The sequence below is a fragment of the Tursiops truncatus genome, chromosome 17 (genome assembly GCF_011762595.2).
Source record: "Tursiops truncatus isolate mTurTru1 chromosome 17, mTurTru1.mat.Y, whole genome shotgun sequence".
NCBI classification, from domain to species: Eukaryota; Metazoa; Chordata; class Mammalia; order Artiodactyla; family Delphinidae; genus Tursiops; species Tursiops truncatus.
The window spans coordinates 73,207,630-73,223,618 of record NC_047050.1 but is presented as its reverse complement, the minus strand read 5'-3'; positions in this window follow the sequence as shown (position 1 = coordinate 73,223,618).

The window sequence follows — 15,989 nt, the reverse complement described above, 5'->3', positions numbered from 1 at the left end:
AACATTTTTTGTTTTGTTTGCATTTTTTTTTCAACTTGTTTTCCTAGAGATTCAGCACTAACTTAGCAAAAGATGCCTTAGGGAAAAGTTTTACTTTCTCTGGAAGATGGTCTCTTGTGCCTAAAATGCCCTGTCTTCCCCCAACTTCCTCCCCTCCCCCGAGCCTCACTGGGTCAATTCCTACTTTTCCTTTAAGGGAAAACGTCATCATTATCCCAACCACATAACCACCCCTCCCTCCCCAGGAAGTCCTGCCATCTTGATAAACCCCTTCACAGCATTGCTGAGCCTCATGTTTTCTTGCTCGTAAGATCTTCACCCCAACCTCTTACCAAAGGTTTAGGAAAAGGAGATAATTTCTTTATGGGAGACACAGTAAGAAATAGGCTTATTCTTCCAAGAAGGGAGGGTACAAGAGAAAAGCGGGGATGGGTGAGCAGAAAAAAGAGATGGAGGGAGAATAAACTAGCGTTGGTTGTCTCTGAGGCAAATCAAAGATCCCGGGTGGAGGAACTACAAGGGGAATGGTGGTGAGAAAGGAGTTAAGAATTCAAGAATATCTTCAAATTAATATAAATTGTGCCTTCGTTATCCTGTTTCCTTTCTTGTGCGTTTGTTGGATTATTTCTTTTATGGTTCATGATGGGCCCTCCCCATTTTTCACCACATTCCACAACAGACAGGAAGTCTGTGCTGTGTTTTCTTGGGAGAAACCCAGTGGAGGGCTGGGTTTGGTCCTCTGTCTTTGTGGTGAGGGACAGAGATAGCGGAAGTAAACACATGATCCCGGAGGACAGGAGGGGGAACCATGGGGTTGTCATCCTTGAGCACATCCAACAATTTTAGGGAGGACTTTGAAGGCTGGGAGACAGAGAAGGAAGAAATGTTACTCACAGGTCAATGGCTTTTCAAATCGCAGCTGATAATTTAGGTTCTACAAGCAATGGTGTAAAACTTGAACCTGGCTTTGAAGCTAGTCAGACGGATACTTTATATCCTTCAAGATGTTCCTCTTACTAAATGTGTGACTGAATATATTGCACACGCATCTCAGGCTCTGTGTGCTCATCTACACGTGGGCATTTAAAATCTCACTCTCAGAGCCATTATCATGAATTGAGAAATATATGTGGCTAAAAAATAATTGTCTGTCAGTGATATATTTTTATTTGTCCAAGATGTGAAAGAAAGAACACAATTGTTTAGAGAACTAGGAATCTGTTTCCACATCCCAATACTCTATTGTTTTAAAAGTTACCCTTGAAAGGCAATTTTAATTGCATGAATCATTTTCATAGTATACCCAGCCCAACATGGGGAGCCAAAGTTCTGATATAATAAGGAGTTCTGATATCATAAGGGGTTCTTAATATCATAAGGAATTTGAATTGACTCTGAAATAAAGTGGGGGGACTTCCCTGATGGCTCAGTAGTTAAGAATCTGCCTGCCAATGCAGTGGACATGGGTTCGAGCCCTGGTCCGGGAAGATCCTACATGCCACGGAGCAACTAAACCCGTGCCCCACAACTACTGAGCCTGCACTCTAGGGCCCGCGAGCCACAACTACTGAGCCCGTGCTCCACAACAAGAGAAGTCACCACAATGAGAAGCCCGCGCACCACAACGAAGAGTAGCCCCCGCTTGCCGCAACTAGAGAAAGCCCGCGTGCAGCAACAAAGACCCAACACAGCCAAAAATAAATAAATAAATTAAAAAATAAAATAAAGTGGGGAAAAGTATACTGTCTGAGACACTGAAAAGAAGAAAAGGAGGTGGAGGTGTACTTAAGAAAGGAGCCCTGAGAAAGATGGAAGTTAAATTTTCTGTGAATTTTCATGCCCAAAGCTTGTATTTTTCAAATTCTCTATGATTTGTCGTACATGGTGCCTGGCACGACTCATCCTCTTGTTTTATTAAAAAGCAGAGGGTTTTGTTTTTTAATATTTCTGTTGAGTTGTGGATCATGTTTTAGTTTTCTGAAGAAGTTGAAAGCCTCGAAGTTCAAAGTTCTGCCCATTTAACTCTGTAGGGATAAAAAACACTGCTAAGGCTTAACTGTGTGCCTGTCCCCGCCCACATCCTGCCTCCAAAGTTCGTACGCTGAGGTCCTAACCTCAGTACCTCACAGGGTGACTGTATCTGGAGACAGGGTCTTGACAGAAATCATTAAATTAAGATGAGGTCTTTAGGGAAACTGGGATGCAGACACAGAGATAAGGTGGTGGGAAGACATGGGGGCAGGTGGCCATCTACAAACTAAGGAGAGAGGCCTGGAACACATCCTTCCCTCACAACCCTGCCAACACCTTGATCTCAGACTTCAGGCCTCCAGAGCTGTGAGAAAATAAACTTCTCTTGTTCAGGCCAACCAGTCTGTGGTACTTTGTATGCCATCCCTATCAAACTAACACAACCATGAAGTAACACAAATAGAACCTTTCCTGCCCTTTTTCAACTCCACCAAAAATTGTGTAGAGATAATAACGCACAGACAACTTGTCCTCTTTCAGTCTTGATTTCCCCATTTGTAAACTGAGTCAGTTGCACTAAATGAGTTCCCTGGTATTCTCAAAATGTCATTATATGACACTATTTGTTCACAGGCAAATTTATTAAATTTGTTCATGCAAATCTGTGCAGTAAACCTGACCCTTACATGGTAAACTTTTTGAATTGCTTCATTGTCTCCTAAAGAAGCATCTGCCTATGTGCAACACATATAAATATGGAACTTACATAGATTCAAGAGGTATCGTCAACATGAGAGCAAACGTTTTGGGGTCATCCTTCCCCAGAAAACCCTGATCCCTCCTCTTATGAGCTGTGTGATTTGGTTAGGCGACTTAATATTGCTGATTGTGTTTCTTCATCTGTAAAGTGGCAACAATGAAACCCACCACTCCCAACTGCTGTGAGGGTCTAAGGAAATACTTTATATGAGTATCTAACATGATGCCTGCCCCTGACAGGACTTAAATGGGCTCCAGGTGTCCTCACTGTCATTTGCACCAGCACCATCTGTCTTGGAAGGGTGTCTAGGGCGGAGTCATTCTTGGCATGTATTTGTCAGGGCTTGGAGTTCATTCCATCTTTAAGCTCATATTACTATGACTTTACTATATTATAACACAAATACTGAATATCTCAAATGACTTATTCATAGCACTTCCTCCAAAGAATTTAGAAAGACCAGAGGTTTCTAGAATCAATGTCACAGTACAAGGAAAGGAAGAGATTTGCTTAATAATCTGACTCTAAAACAACCACTTGAGTGAACTCACTTCATTCACCAGCTTTGAAATTCTTTGATTCCACAGGCAGTAAACATCTTGTGGTAGACTGTTTTGTGATTTTAAATAAATACATTATAGCACAGAAAGATATTACTTGTGAACACTGTAGAATGCTTACCTATGAACCAGAGATTCAATTCATAAATTTTCAGCCCTAAAATTAAAGATATCTCTTGAATGGATAAGAAGAGAGGAGAGAATTTAAATGGAATCTCTAATCCATGTGCTGAGTCATTAATTCTAATAGAAGATGCCTCTTTTGATTAGACAAGTCATTCTTAGACAACCCAGGCAGTGTCACCTAAAAGCTTTTATGATCCATCTGTGGAGAACTAGCATGTATTATGTTTTGCATGTTTCTTTGGGACTTGCAGTGACAGAGTTTAAACTAATAGCATGCTTTGATAGATGCATTTGCCATATTGGTTGTACAGCTGTTGATTTCATCTGTTTGATTATTTTCTCCAATCACATATCAATTTTTCCCTTCATCTTTTATAAGCTATGTTCAAATATTATACCGAGTTTTTGGTTTAGAAAATGCATAAATACTCAAGAATCTTATAACAGCAATAAGTACAAAGTGAAAACAAGAAGTGAGAGTTGGGATAACACATGAATCATTCCTGTTTATATGGATGTGATGAGGAGATTCACATATGAATTGGGTTCTGACAGGTGGTAAAGCATCATCAAAGTTTTAAAGAAAACACTTGGTATATATATAGGGCCACTTATTTTAAAGACAACAGAAATAGGAAATATACTTGATAATAATCTAATTAAGGAAAAACAGTCCTTGGGGCTTTGAGGATCACGGAGAGAAGGAGCTCACCGTTCCTTATTCCAGGGGCTCACAATTCTGGGAATCAGTCCACCCACGTGGTAAGTGCTCACTCTGTCATGAGCACCTTACACCACTATATTTATTGGGCATTTCCTATATGTCAAGTGTTATAAATGAAGTCTTTTGTTTAGTCCTTATTTTTTTAACTGGCACTCTGAAACTTTATCTGCCAGACCTCTTTTTAAAAAAACTTTTTATTTCAGACCAATTTTAGATTTACAAATAATTGTGGAGCATACAAAAAGCTCTTATATATTCTGCACACAGTTCCCTCTATTACTAACATCTTACACTAGAATGGTACATCTGTTGCAATTCATAAAAATATATGGGAACGTTATTATTATCCAAAGTTCATCATTTTCTTTTTTTTTTTTTTCAGATTTCTTTAGTTTTTACCTAATGTCCATTTTCTGCTCCAGGATCCCATCCAGGATATTAAATTACATTTAGCCACCATGTCTTCTTAGGCTCCTCTTGACTATAACTATTTCTCAGACTTTCCTTTTTTGCTGACCTTGACAGTTTTGAGGACTACTGGTCAACTACCTTGTAGATTGTCCCTTAATTGGGATTAGTCTAAGGCTTTTCTCATAATTAGTTACGGGTTTGGGGGAGGAAGACCACAGAGGCAAAATCATTTTCATCATATTAAGTTAATGGTACATTTTCTCACCATGGCCGTCACTGTTGACGTTGACCTTGATCCCCTGGCTGAGGTATTTTTCATCGGGTTTCTCCACTATGAAGTCACTCTTTTCTTCCTCTTTCATACTGTACTCTTTGGGAAGAGCTCACTGTGCACAGCCCACATTTTAGGAGTCAGGGGTTATGCTCTACCTCCTGAGAGTAATGTATCTGCATATATTATTTGAACTTCTTCTGCCTGGGAGATTTGTCTCTTCTCCTCCGTTCATTTATTTATTGAATCACTTATTTATATTAGTATGAACTCAGGCATATTGGTTTTATACTCTGAGTTAATAATACTTTTCTTTTGGTGCTGAAATTGTTAGATTTCTAACGTTGGGAGCTTTTTCATTCAGTTTCTGTGTCCCTTTCACAGGAATTAGCATGTACATCAGCGTGAGTGTTAATTTTTTTTAGCACTTACTTCCTGGCAAGATAAGATGCATGCCCCCAAGTATTTTTGTCCTTTTTCTATAGACATAAAAATTGAGGTCAAGAGAGATTTAGTGATATGACAAAATATCCCAGTTAGTGAATAATGTTTCAAACCCATGCCTGTTTGGCTCCGGAATCCCCATGTTTTAACATTATAATATCCTACCTGTGAAAGCCTATGGGATAAGTAGTTGACCTAAAAACACTTTAAAAGAATTAAACAAAATTTTTGATTCCTGGGAGTGTATGATGTGTTCGGCTCTATATTTTTGCTTTTGTTTTGCTTTTTAAAAATTTGTTACTTTCTCCATATAATATTTTTAAGTTGATATGTTGTATTTTCCTTTTTATTCAGTTCAAGAAATTTTCTTTCTTTTTTTTTTTTTTTGGCCACGCAACATGCGGGATCTTAGTTCCCCAACCAGGGATCGAACCTGCGCCCCCTGCAGTAGAAGTGCAGAGCTTAACCACTGGACCAAAGAAGTCCCCGCTCTGTATTTTGGAACGCAACAAAATGTAAGGTACCATGTTCCTTGATGGTAATTTATTCATTTGGCAAATATGCGTTCAGCACCTACCCCTGTTCACATGCTCTGTTAGAAGCTAAGGGTCTAAGGGTAAGTGGAGACAGTCAAGGAGCCTGCTCTCCTGAGAGCTCAAAGACTAAGGGTGTGTGACATTAACTGGGCAATCACACGAAGACTTTATGATTACAAATGCATCTCAGCTCTTCAGGAGATCAGAAGTCTGAAATCAACTTCACTGGAATGAAATCACAGTTGCAGCAGGTCACAATTCCTTTGGGAGGCGCTCGGGGATTATTCGTCTCCTTGCCTTTTCTAATTTCCAGAGCCACCTGGGTGCTTTGGCTACTGCCTCCTTCCCTCATCTTCTCTTTCTACCCTTGACCTCCGTGCCACCTTCTTACAAGGATCATCGATTGCACCAGCCCCACCAGGATAATCTCCCCATCTTAATATCCCCAACACATCTACAAGTCGCTTTCGCCGTGTCAAGTAGCACCCGTAGTTTGTGAACACTAGAATGTGGACATCTTTTGTGGGCCACTGTTTAGCCTACACTGTCTTCTGCAAGGTCATGTTCAAGGGTTTATGCCTGTTCTTAGAAGGTTCTAGATCAGTGGCTCTCGATCAGAGTGGTTTTGCTCCCACAAGGGACATCAGCAAAATCTGGATACGTCTTTAGTTGTCACAACTAGGGGTGCTACTAGAATTCAGTGGGTAAAGAGCAGGAATGCTGCTAAACACCCTACAATGCACAGGACAGCCCAGCACAGCAAAGAATTGTCAAGCCCCAAAGCTAAAGAGTTCGAAGGAAGAGAAACACTCCTTTAGATAAACAGGTAGTGGCAGGAAAAGAGATTCATATAAAGCTATAATTGTTATGATGGTAATATGTATAATTTACAGAGGGAGAACATTCTTTGATTGCCCTGAGTAATGATATGTGAGATGAGATATAAAGGATGTATAGGTTCTTAATCAAACCACCTGTGGGAGAATATTACAAAGAAGTGAGAGTGGGTGTATAAATTTGTCATAGGATAGCATGCTGTGTCCAGTGAATCTCCAAGAGCTTGAGTATTGCGGGGGTTGTAAACTAAGTGATGGGTGACAAGTGTTTTGGGAGATGTAGTTTTAGATGAAGTGTTTGCTGGACCACGGACACTGTGGTGGGGCAGTGGAAACCTCTGAGAGTTTAATAATAACAATGATTTTAAGGTTGAACTTAGAGCAATGCTTACAGTTATTTCTCCTTTCTTAAGGAAAAAACATATCAAACATTCTGGGTGTATCAACAAATTATTTTTATAGATGAGTACCGGATCTTGGAATTTTCCAAGATAGCCTAGAGACTATCTAAGCTAACTCCCTCCCCATGTTACATTTTATGATTGTCTGACATATTTCAGAAAATAAAACTACTCCCCATTCTTATGTCAGTTGTTCATACAACACACTCGTGAGCTCTGCAGAGGTGAGGTTATTTTCACCACCTCACAGGCAGAAAACAAAAACACAGATGTAGGGCTTCCGCGACTGATTGCAATTTGTTACGTCATCAACCTCTCAGTTGCTACTGAGGCACCACCTTCACCCAGTGGTTATGAGTCATTCGCAGCACAGTAGGAATGAGTTTCGGAAATCTTACTGAAAACAGCTCACAGTGAGGGATGCAGAAAGATACAAGACGCTGGAGTCCATGGAGGGCCCTGTCTTCACATTTCCGTGTGGTTATTTATTTTCCTGTAGTGTTGAGCCAGCAATATCTAATCTCTTCTACAAATAAGTTTCTTAAGACAATATGGTCTTTACTTCCTCCACCCAATATTTTTCATTGTGCAGATTCAATGAAATACGGTAAAGCTATTTATTTATGCAGACCTGATTGAGTGCTGTAATGTGTCAAGCAGCACTTTTCACACTGGGAATTTAAAAATGAACAGACACTCGTGTAGGCCTTCGAGAGGTCACCATTGGCTCTGGGAGACGTGAAAGCAGATAATTTATAGACTACTGTCTGTCGTGGTGACTGTGAAGATGTCATGCCAGGCGTGGTTGGGACAAAAAGGAGGCCACACACACAACCAGCAGGTCTTCCTGGGCTGAGTCCTCAAGGTGTGAAAACATGCTTCACAGAGGACAGTGAGTTAGTACTAATGAGGAAGCGAAAACAGCTTCTTTGTGGGGAAAGTGTGTAGATACCGTACTAGTCTGCTAGGGCCGCCACAACAGAATACCACAGACCAGGGGACTGAAACAGCAGAAAGTTCATTTTCTCATAATTCTGGAGGCTGGAAGTCCAAAATCAAGGTGCTAGAGAATTCGGCTTTTGATGTGAAGTCTCTTCCTGCCTCGCAGATGGTTACCTTCTTGCTTCGTCCTTGCCTGTCCTTTTTTCTGTGCACACGTGGACAGAGAGAGAGTTCTCTAGTGTCTATCCCCCTTTTTATAAGGACACCGATCTTATTGGATTAAAGTCCCACCCTTATGACCTCATGTAAACTTAATTACCTCCCTGAAGGCCCTATCTCCTCATTGTCGTCACATCGGGGGTTAGGTTTCCACATGTGAAATTGGGGGGGGGACACAATTCAGTTCATAACAGAAACTTAGGTTTAGAAAATAGAACAAAATTTGGGGGCCTGAATAACCAGAGGTCTCAGCTATTTTAGAGCTTTGCCAAGAAGCACAGAAGAGTTGAGTAAAAGTGAGTTGTCACCCATTGGATGTTCAGTGGGTTGGCTGGAAAATTTCTGGAGGAGCTGTGCCCACAGCCTCCAAGCAGGGCACAGAGCCCAAGGATTCTGTTGTAGTTCATCAAGATTCCAAAATGAAACAGGAGCCCAAATTAGGAAGCTCCTACATCCTGCAGGGCAACAGATGATGCCTAAGGCACAGCACGCATAAAACAAACTCCGGGAGAGAAAAAAAAATGAGTACCGACAACATTTTAATTACCCTTCCTTACACTTAATGCTATAAATTCCTCCTGCTGTGATGGTACCGGCAATGGGCTCTAAGACTTCTGTCCTCCGAGGAAAGCAAGCTGAATATGGCCTTGATTTTTCAGAACAAAGACTGTGTCTCGGAGGTGGCATAACTGTCCTTGAATTGAGTCAATTTTTTACTTTCAGGCAAAAACTTAAAAAAAAAATCAGATCAGGTAACAGCCTCTTCAGAAAGCTTTAATAATAGTACATGCCTGATGAGGTGCAGTAAGTGGTGGGATGGAAACGGTCAAAATAGCATTGGAAATAGAAACATTAAATGAAGTTCAGCAACCTCCTCTGACTGTGATTCTCTGGGATATGCTGTAGCTAGAGCCTCAATCCCTTCATCTGTGAAATGGGAATAGCAGTGCTATTCAAATAAATCTGTGCTGACAGTTCTACGAGGTTGTGCTGTAGGGGAGAAAATTTGCCACCCCCCATGTCTTTTTGACATTCAGATTATTTTGAGCTGAACACAAAAGACTCAGGAAGAAGCTTTGATCTTCCCCTTAACTGCTTAAAAGAATTTGGATAGAGGGTCTGTCTGTTCAGGAATAGAGCTATCACTAAGATATCTGCAAGGAATATGGGCTAAGTGTGGTGGGAGAACTAGTCAGGGCCTAGAGATCAGAGTCCACTCTGGGTTCCCCTGTCTCTGCATCACCCAACATTTGCTTCTCTATCTCCATGTGAGTTGCCTGATTCTCCGTCAAAGTCCCAAACCACTAGGCCCACTACCCCCAACAGTCTCTTTTGTCTTTAGTTGAGGATGGTCTTTAACATGAGGGTTTCAGCCTTTTCGGTGAGTTACTCAGTTTTCCTGGGTCTCTCCCAAGTGTACCTGTTATTAAACTTGTGTTTGATTTTCTCCTGTTAATCTGTCTCATGTCGATTTAATTCTCAGACCAGCCAGAAGGACCTAGAAGGGCAGAGAAAATTTTCTTCCTCCAGGACAGTGTACACCAAGTACTTAGCAAAGCTCCAGTCACTTCTAAAGCAAGGACTTTAAACTGTCCTTCCGAGAGAAACACCACTGTCTTTGAACTTGGCCAAGCTGAAGAGGAATGAGGATTCTGAGCCTCAGGTCAGAGCTCTCTGCTGGGAGAAGTACAGGCTTGGAATCAGACACAGATTTAAATCCTTAGTCCTTTCTCACTGGTGATGTGATTTGGCATTTTTCCTAATCTCGCTAAGCTTTAACCTAACATGAAGTTTCTTTACATGAGAATACAAATACAAATACAAATACACTCTTCTCTGGCTAATATGAGAATTAGCGGCTATATATATACTTATATGTATATGTATATATATATATCTGAGTAACTTCAAGAAATGGTAGTTTCTTTGTTCTCTTTTATGTGTGGCTTAGCCAAGGCATAGGAGATACCAAAACTCTGGGATGATAGATCTCTATTAATTCCAGCTCTTGGTATACTTTGTACTAGGGCCAGGAACTAGAATGAACTTGAACTTGAACCTATAGGTGAGGCCCCATTGATATGTACAATTAGGGAACCTAAGAAAGTTCAGTGTGGAATTCAGGCAGACAACTGCATTTTCTCCATGAATATAGATTTGCATTCCTTGGGAGACTGCTTACACGTGTTATGTTTCATGCAGCCATGGACGGGCAGCCAAAATACATGTTTCAAGCTCAAGAACAGGCCTTTGGCCAACATGGCACAGACTGCAAGGGATGCAGGGTAACCTGCGTCGAGTGCCTGCCAGCTCTGACACACTGTCTGATTGTGAAAGGCATTTAGTTCCAATCTACACCAATCCAGCTGTAATTAAAGCCCAGCACAGTTTATAAGAGGAATCATTTCATTCGTTTGACCACTGAGATACAAGAAAAAGATTTACAGAGATTGTTTGAGAGAACTTAAACTCTAAAGAAATACTTGCATTATATTTTGTAACAGAAAACCAGCATGGTGTTTTTTTTTCTGTATTGTTATTATTACTATCTAAAAAAATACAGATAGATCAATCTCCATGGACTTAAATGTATTGATTGAATTTACAAGCCATCTAAATCCCTCTGAATCCTATTGGGAAAGTAGGAATAACCTGTAAGGATAAGGAGACATCAGGTTGATACAAGGGCAAAGGGTTCATCTAGGTCAACTCCAAGTCTCTTCATAAATTCCATATGTTCCCTCAGGTGGGCCTTCTTGGGGGAATCTGCTGAAAACAACCTTAAACATCCAAAAGTATGAGTGAACCTGTGGTGACTTTCAAATATAATAAAATAGAGAATAGCAAGAGGGAAGGAAGAGGGGAGACAGAAACAGAGAGGTTTCACCAAATTCCACTGTGCAATAGATATTCAAATATCAATGTTTCTCCCCAAATAGAATCTATTCCAAGTTCCAGAATTGATGTTAATTAAAAAAGAGAACAGAGACATGGCTATGAGGCTTACGGAGCTTGGGAAAAAAAATTTTAAAAAAAGCAAAACAAACTAACCAAAAAACCTACCATGGAGACTAAGACATGAAGGAAGAAAAACATAGGTCAGAGAGAAGGAGACAGGCAGAACTTCAGTTCCAGAGACTGAACCATGTGAAATGGAGAGAAAGGGAGAGATACATCAAATTCTGGAGTGTTAGGTATGGCTAGGGCTGGAGACCAAGGAGTTGAGCAGAGAGGGACCTTCTGGGAATCTTGCTGTTACGACCAGTCCACCAGGTGCTGAGTCTTGGAGAGTGGCTATTTTTAAATCTCATCTCACATTTACTCCCTTTTATCAGAAAAGTGTTAGAAGCCCAAGTGGGATGGTTCTAACAATGTAGAATGTCTGCAGAGCCTGAGTCACTGGGAAAGCAGCTGAACGAAACCAAGTTAGGGTTTGTTTCCAGTTACGTCTGATTCCTCATCATTTTTTCTATCAAATCATGCGCTATCATCCCCCTGTAGCTTTTCACTTGCTGTTATTTCAACCTGGAAGGCTTTTTCTCCCCTTCCTAGGATAAGACTTACTTCTTTCACTTTCATCTCTAATATTAATTCCTCTTCTCTAGTCTTTTTTGAGCTTTCCCTTCACAGTTACAGATGGAATGAATACCCCTCTGCTCCTGGCCTCCTTGGCACTTTGTACCTTCCATGGCTGCTGAACTTGGCTTATTATACCCTAGCTACTTGTTGACTAGAGTTTTCTGAACCAGTCCTTGAGCTGACCAAAGGCATCTAGCACAACTGCAAATCTATAACAAGAAATCAAGAGAGATTTGCTTTTGAAAAATTGCCTTTTAGGAAAATCTGGCATCTAGAGCTTGAAATTGTTTGGAAGTTCAAAAATTTAGTAGCATAGCAGCATCTCTCAGCAGGAGGCAGGGTCTTAGCTGTTGCTTGTCATGAGGAACAGATATATTATTTAATGATTTTACTGCTTTTCTATGTATAGGAAGATGCAAGAATTTGGGTTCATCAAATTTTCTCCTGAAAATATCTATCTGAAGGCCCGTTCTGTCCGCTTTCCCAGAGCACAGAGCATCTAATTCTTGATCCCTGCCCTGAATTCCTTTCAGGCTATGCCAAAGGTCATGCCTGTAGCGGCTAATGACTTAGTTTTTGTAGAACCAGATGGCGAGCTAAGCCACATTCTTTAGTTGGGTGACTTGCTTCCTTTCCCTTTTTGCCAGAGAGACTCTAAAAAGAATTCAGCATGAACAGAGTTAACAGGCTCCTGATTATAAAGCTCTAGGAACACATCTGGGTGGTGGAATGCTACTCACAGACCATGAGAGAGGCTGGGGGTTGAATCAGATGTTTTGCCCCATTTTCTCAAACTTGTCAATGAGAATGGAATCTAGCATTTTGCAGTAATTAGATCCTCTTTATTGAAAAGAGAGTAAAAGAGAAAGGGAGGCAGGGAGGGTGGGAGAAAGAGAGAGAGAGAGACACAGACAGAGAGAGACGGAGAGAGTCAGTTAGAAATTAGCAGCTCCTCTTTCTTGCAAATAGCAGTAGCTTTTAGCTTTCTTTGTGGAATAATCATTGGAGTGTCCAGCTAGGTGAGTACAGGGAACTACCCTTTTATTCTTACCTGGAGGGAAATTGGATTTTCTATACAAGCACATTTGCAGGCTTAAAAAAAGAAAAAAGAAAAGAAACTCCAAAATACAGCTCACTGTCAATAGGAGAGAGAAGACCCGGGCCCTTGAAATCAATTTCACTGTATGGACTTGGGCGTCTCCTCCCTTTCTGGGCTTTAGTCTTAGTCTTTGAAGTTCCTGCTATTCATTGTGTCACACTGAGTTCCTTGATAGGCCACACCCTGACCTTTTAGGTGTTTGGGTTCAATTTTCTGGGCCAGAGTGAGGATTCCAGGTCATGACTGGAATCATGGCTTCTGCCAGAGAACAGGGTGCTAGAAGTGAGCTGAATCAGAAGATGCATTGACCTGGAGAGGCATAAAGCCACTGAACTAAAAATGGAAATGTGTATCATGTTCACTAAGGGAAAGCTGAAGTCGGACCTAAAGGAGATCCCTTCCTGGAACTTCTAGAGCGAAGTGTGGGGCACAAGAGGTGATGAAAAGTCAGGGTCTCTTCAGGTGGAAGAGGGCTGCATTCCCAGCTCACCGAAGGCTGGACCACAGCCCTCTGGGGTAGCCTACCCAGCAACTTAGACAGATGTTACATATGCCCAGAACTCTACAAGTTGTACTAGAAAAGTCCTGAGCTGGGAATCTAGAGCCCATTGCTGAAGCCCTGTCCTGGCATGTCCACACCACTGAGACATCAACACAAATATCTCTGCCCGTGGAGCCCGAACATTAATTCAGGGTGAATGATTATGGGCACATTCAGCAATTACTTTGACAATACATCATGTGCTTTTTAGTCTGAAAACAAAATAGGCTATGGATATGTGGATGTGAAGGTCAGACAACAGGCTGTTTGTGTTTGTGAGTAAGAGCATGTGTGCTTGAGTGCACACACCTTCTAATGCTTTCAGCGTGTGAGCTCTCAATGTCTGATGCACTAATTTACATCTTGATTGGAAGCTAAAGTGGGCTACTTAAAAAAATAGCATGGAACAAAGCATGCATTTGCCTTTTAAGCCTTCATTAATCATTTCTCATGGCTTTCTAAGAGATGTCAGCTAGGCATTGAATAAAAGATTTATTGTAACATGGATCAGTTAATTGGACTTTTTCCTTAACTAATCATATATAGTCATGCTTGGGAGTTGAATCATTACACAGACACACACACACACATGCACACACACATAGCTACATCCACATGTTAGCCTATCTTAATGTAAATATAAGTATATACATATACTTATGTCTATCAACTATTCATTGAGCAGTTGTCATGTGTGAGGCATTGTGCTACTTTAATTACAGAAACTGACAGATTATAAATGGTAAATTTTAAACACGAAGGAATGTAAATCTAATATCCATACCAATGATTTAAGTGTTTTATGACACACATATTAAAACATTCTCTGACATAACGAAGCCAGCGATAAGAAACATTCCCAAACCAAGTGTGAACGATCTGGGGGTCATCTGCATTTTACAAAATTAAAGCCACTCAGATTCTTTCTTGTTGCGTTTCTTGACTGTCTACCGTGGGTGGATGCTCTCATGAGGCTCACAGTCTACTGAGAAAATTTTAAGCCTTAGTACTAACCTCATCTCCGCATTATAATTTATAACATAGACTAGAAAAGCCAGAGGACACCTTAGAGATCACTGACAGTAGGACTATTATATGTTAAACTCAGCTTCAGCAAAGTGACTTGAAGTGTGAAAAGTGACTTTAGTCCAAAAGGAACAGAAACTAACCCTCTCCCAGATCCTACGGGGCCCAGACTTCTTGCTCTTTCTATTTCCTACTCACCCCAGGAACTTGAGGCCCTGCAGGTTCTTCCCATGTGCTTCTCAGAGCTGTCAACATTCTGGAAGGTGACCCCTGCAGCCACCGCAGGATCTGTGTTGAGGTTCAGCTGCACCTGGAGCAGCTCCACTTCTATCTGTGTTATTCAAAGATCCCTTTTTTTGAAGGCAGAGCTCTGGTGTTTGCTAAAGTATGTCTTCAAAACCTACAGTTTGAAGAAGGAAGAAAAGATGAGGTGAGAGTTCAAATTACGTCCAATTCCTCACTTAGGTTCCTTGCCCCACACATGATCATCTCCTTCCACAGAGGAGTTGGTTGTGCTGGACGGGGCGGGGGGCTGGGGTCACTCCCCCAATGAAGAGAGACCAGAATATATCCCCCTCATCTTGTCTTCAGTTCCTGTACTTTCACCTTCACCTGTACATACACCTATCATGTGCCTGAAATCATAACGGAAATACTAAGCAAAACGCCACATTTGATTCCCTGCAAGGGCTTCAGGGGGCAGTAGGAGTGGACTTTTTTATACAAGTGCAAAACTCAGGCGAGAATATATAACGCAATGCCGAACAATGGTAAGTGAAAAATTACAAGTCTGGGGAAATTCATAAGAGAACTGCTGATCGAAGTAGAAAGGACTTGTGAAGCAAGAAACATCTGTTTGAATTCTGGAATAGACACTAATCCAACTGTTGGCATTATGGGTTTAGTTTCATCATCTATAAACCAGGGGAGAGTAGACGGAGAAGTAGCACTTGGGTTAGAAGCCAACAAAAACACTAATTCGAAAAGATACAGGCACCCCAACGTTCATAGTGGCATTATTTACAATTGCCAAAATACAGAAGCAAACCTAAGTGTCCAGCCAAAGCTGAATGGATAAAGAAGCTGTAGTATACATTTATGCAATGGAATATGACTCAGCCATAAAAAAAGAATGAAATTTTGCCATTTGCAGCAACATGGATAGACTTGGAGGCTATTATGCTAAGGAAAATAAGTCAGACAGAGAAAGACAAATACTATATGATATCACTTATATGTGGATTCTAAAATATACAACAAACCAGTGAATATAAAGAAAAAGAAACAGACTCACAAATATAGAAAACAAACTAGTGGTTACCAGTAGGGAGAGAGAAGGGGGGGAGGGGCAGTAGAGGGGTAGGGGATTAAGCGGTACAAGCTATTAGGTATAAAATTAGGTACAAGGATATACTGTACAACACAGGGAAGATAGCCAATATTTTAAAATAACTATAAGTGGAGTATAACCTTCAAAAATAGTGAATAATTATATTGTACACCTGTAATATATAATATTGAAGATCACCTATACTTCGAATAA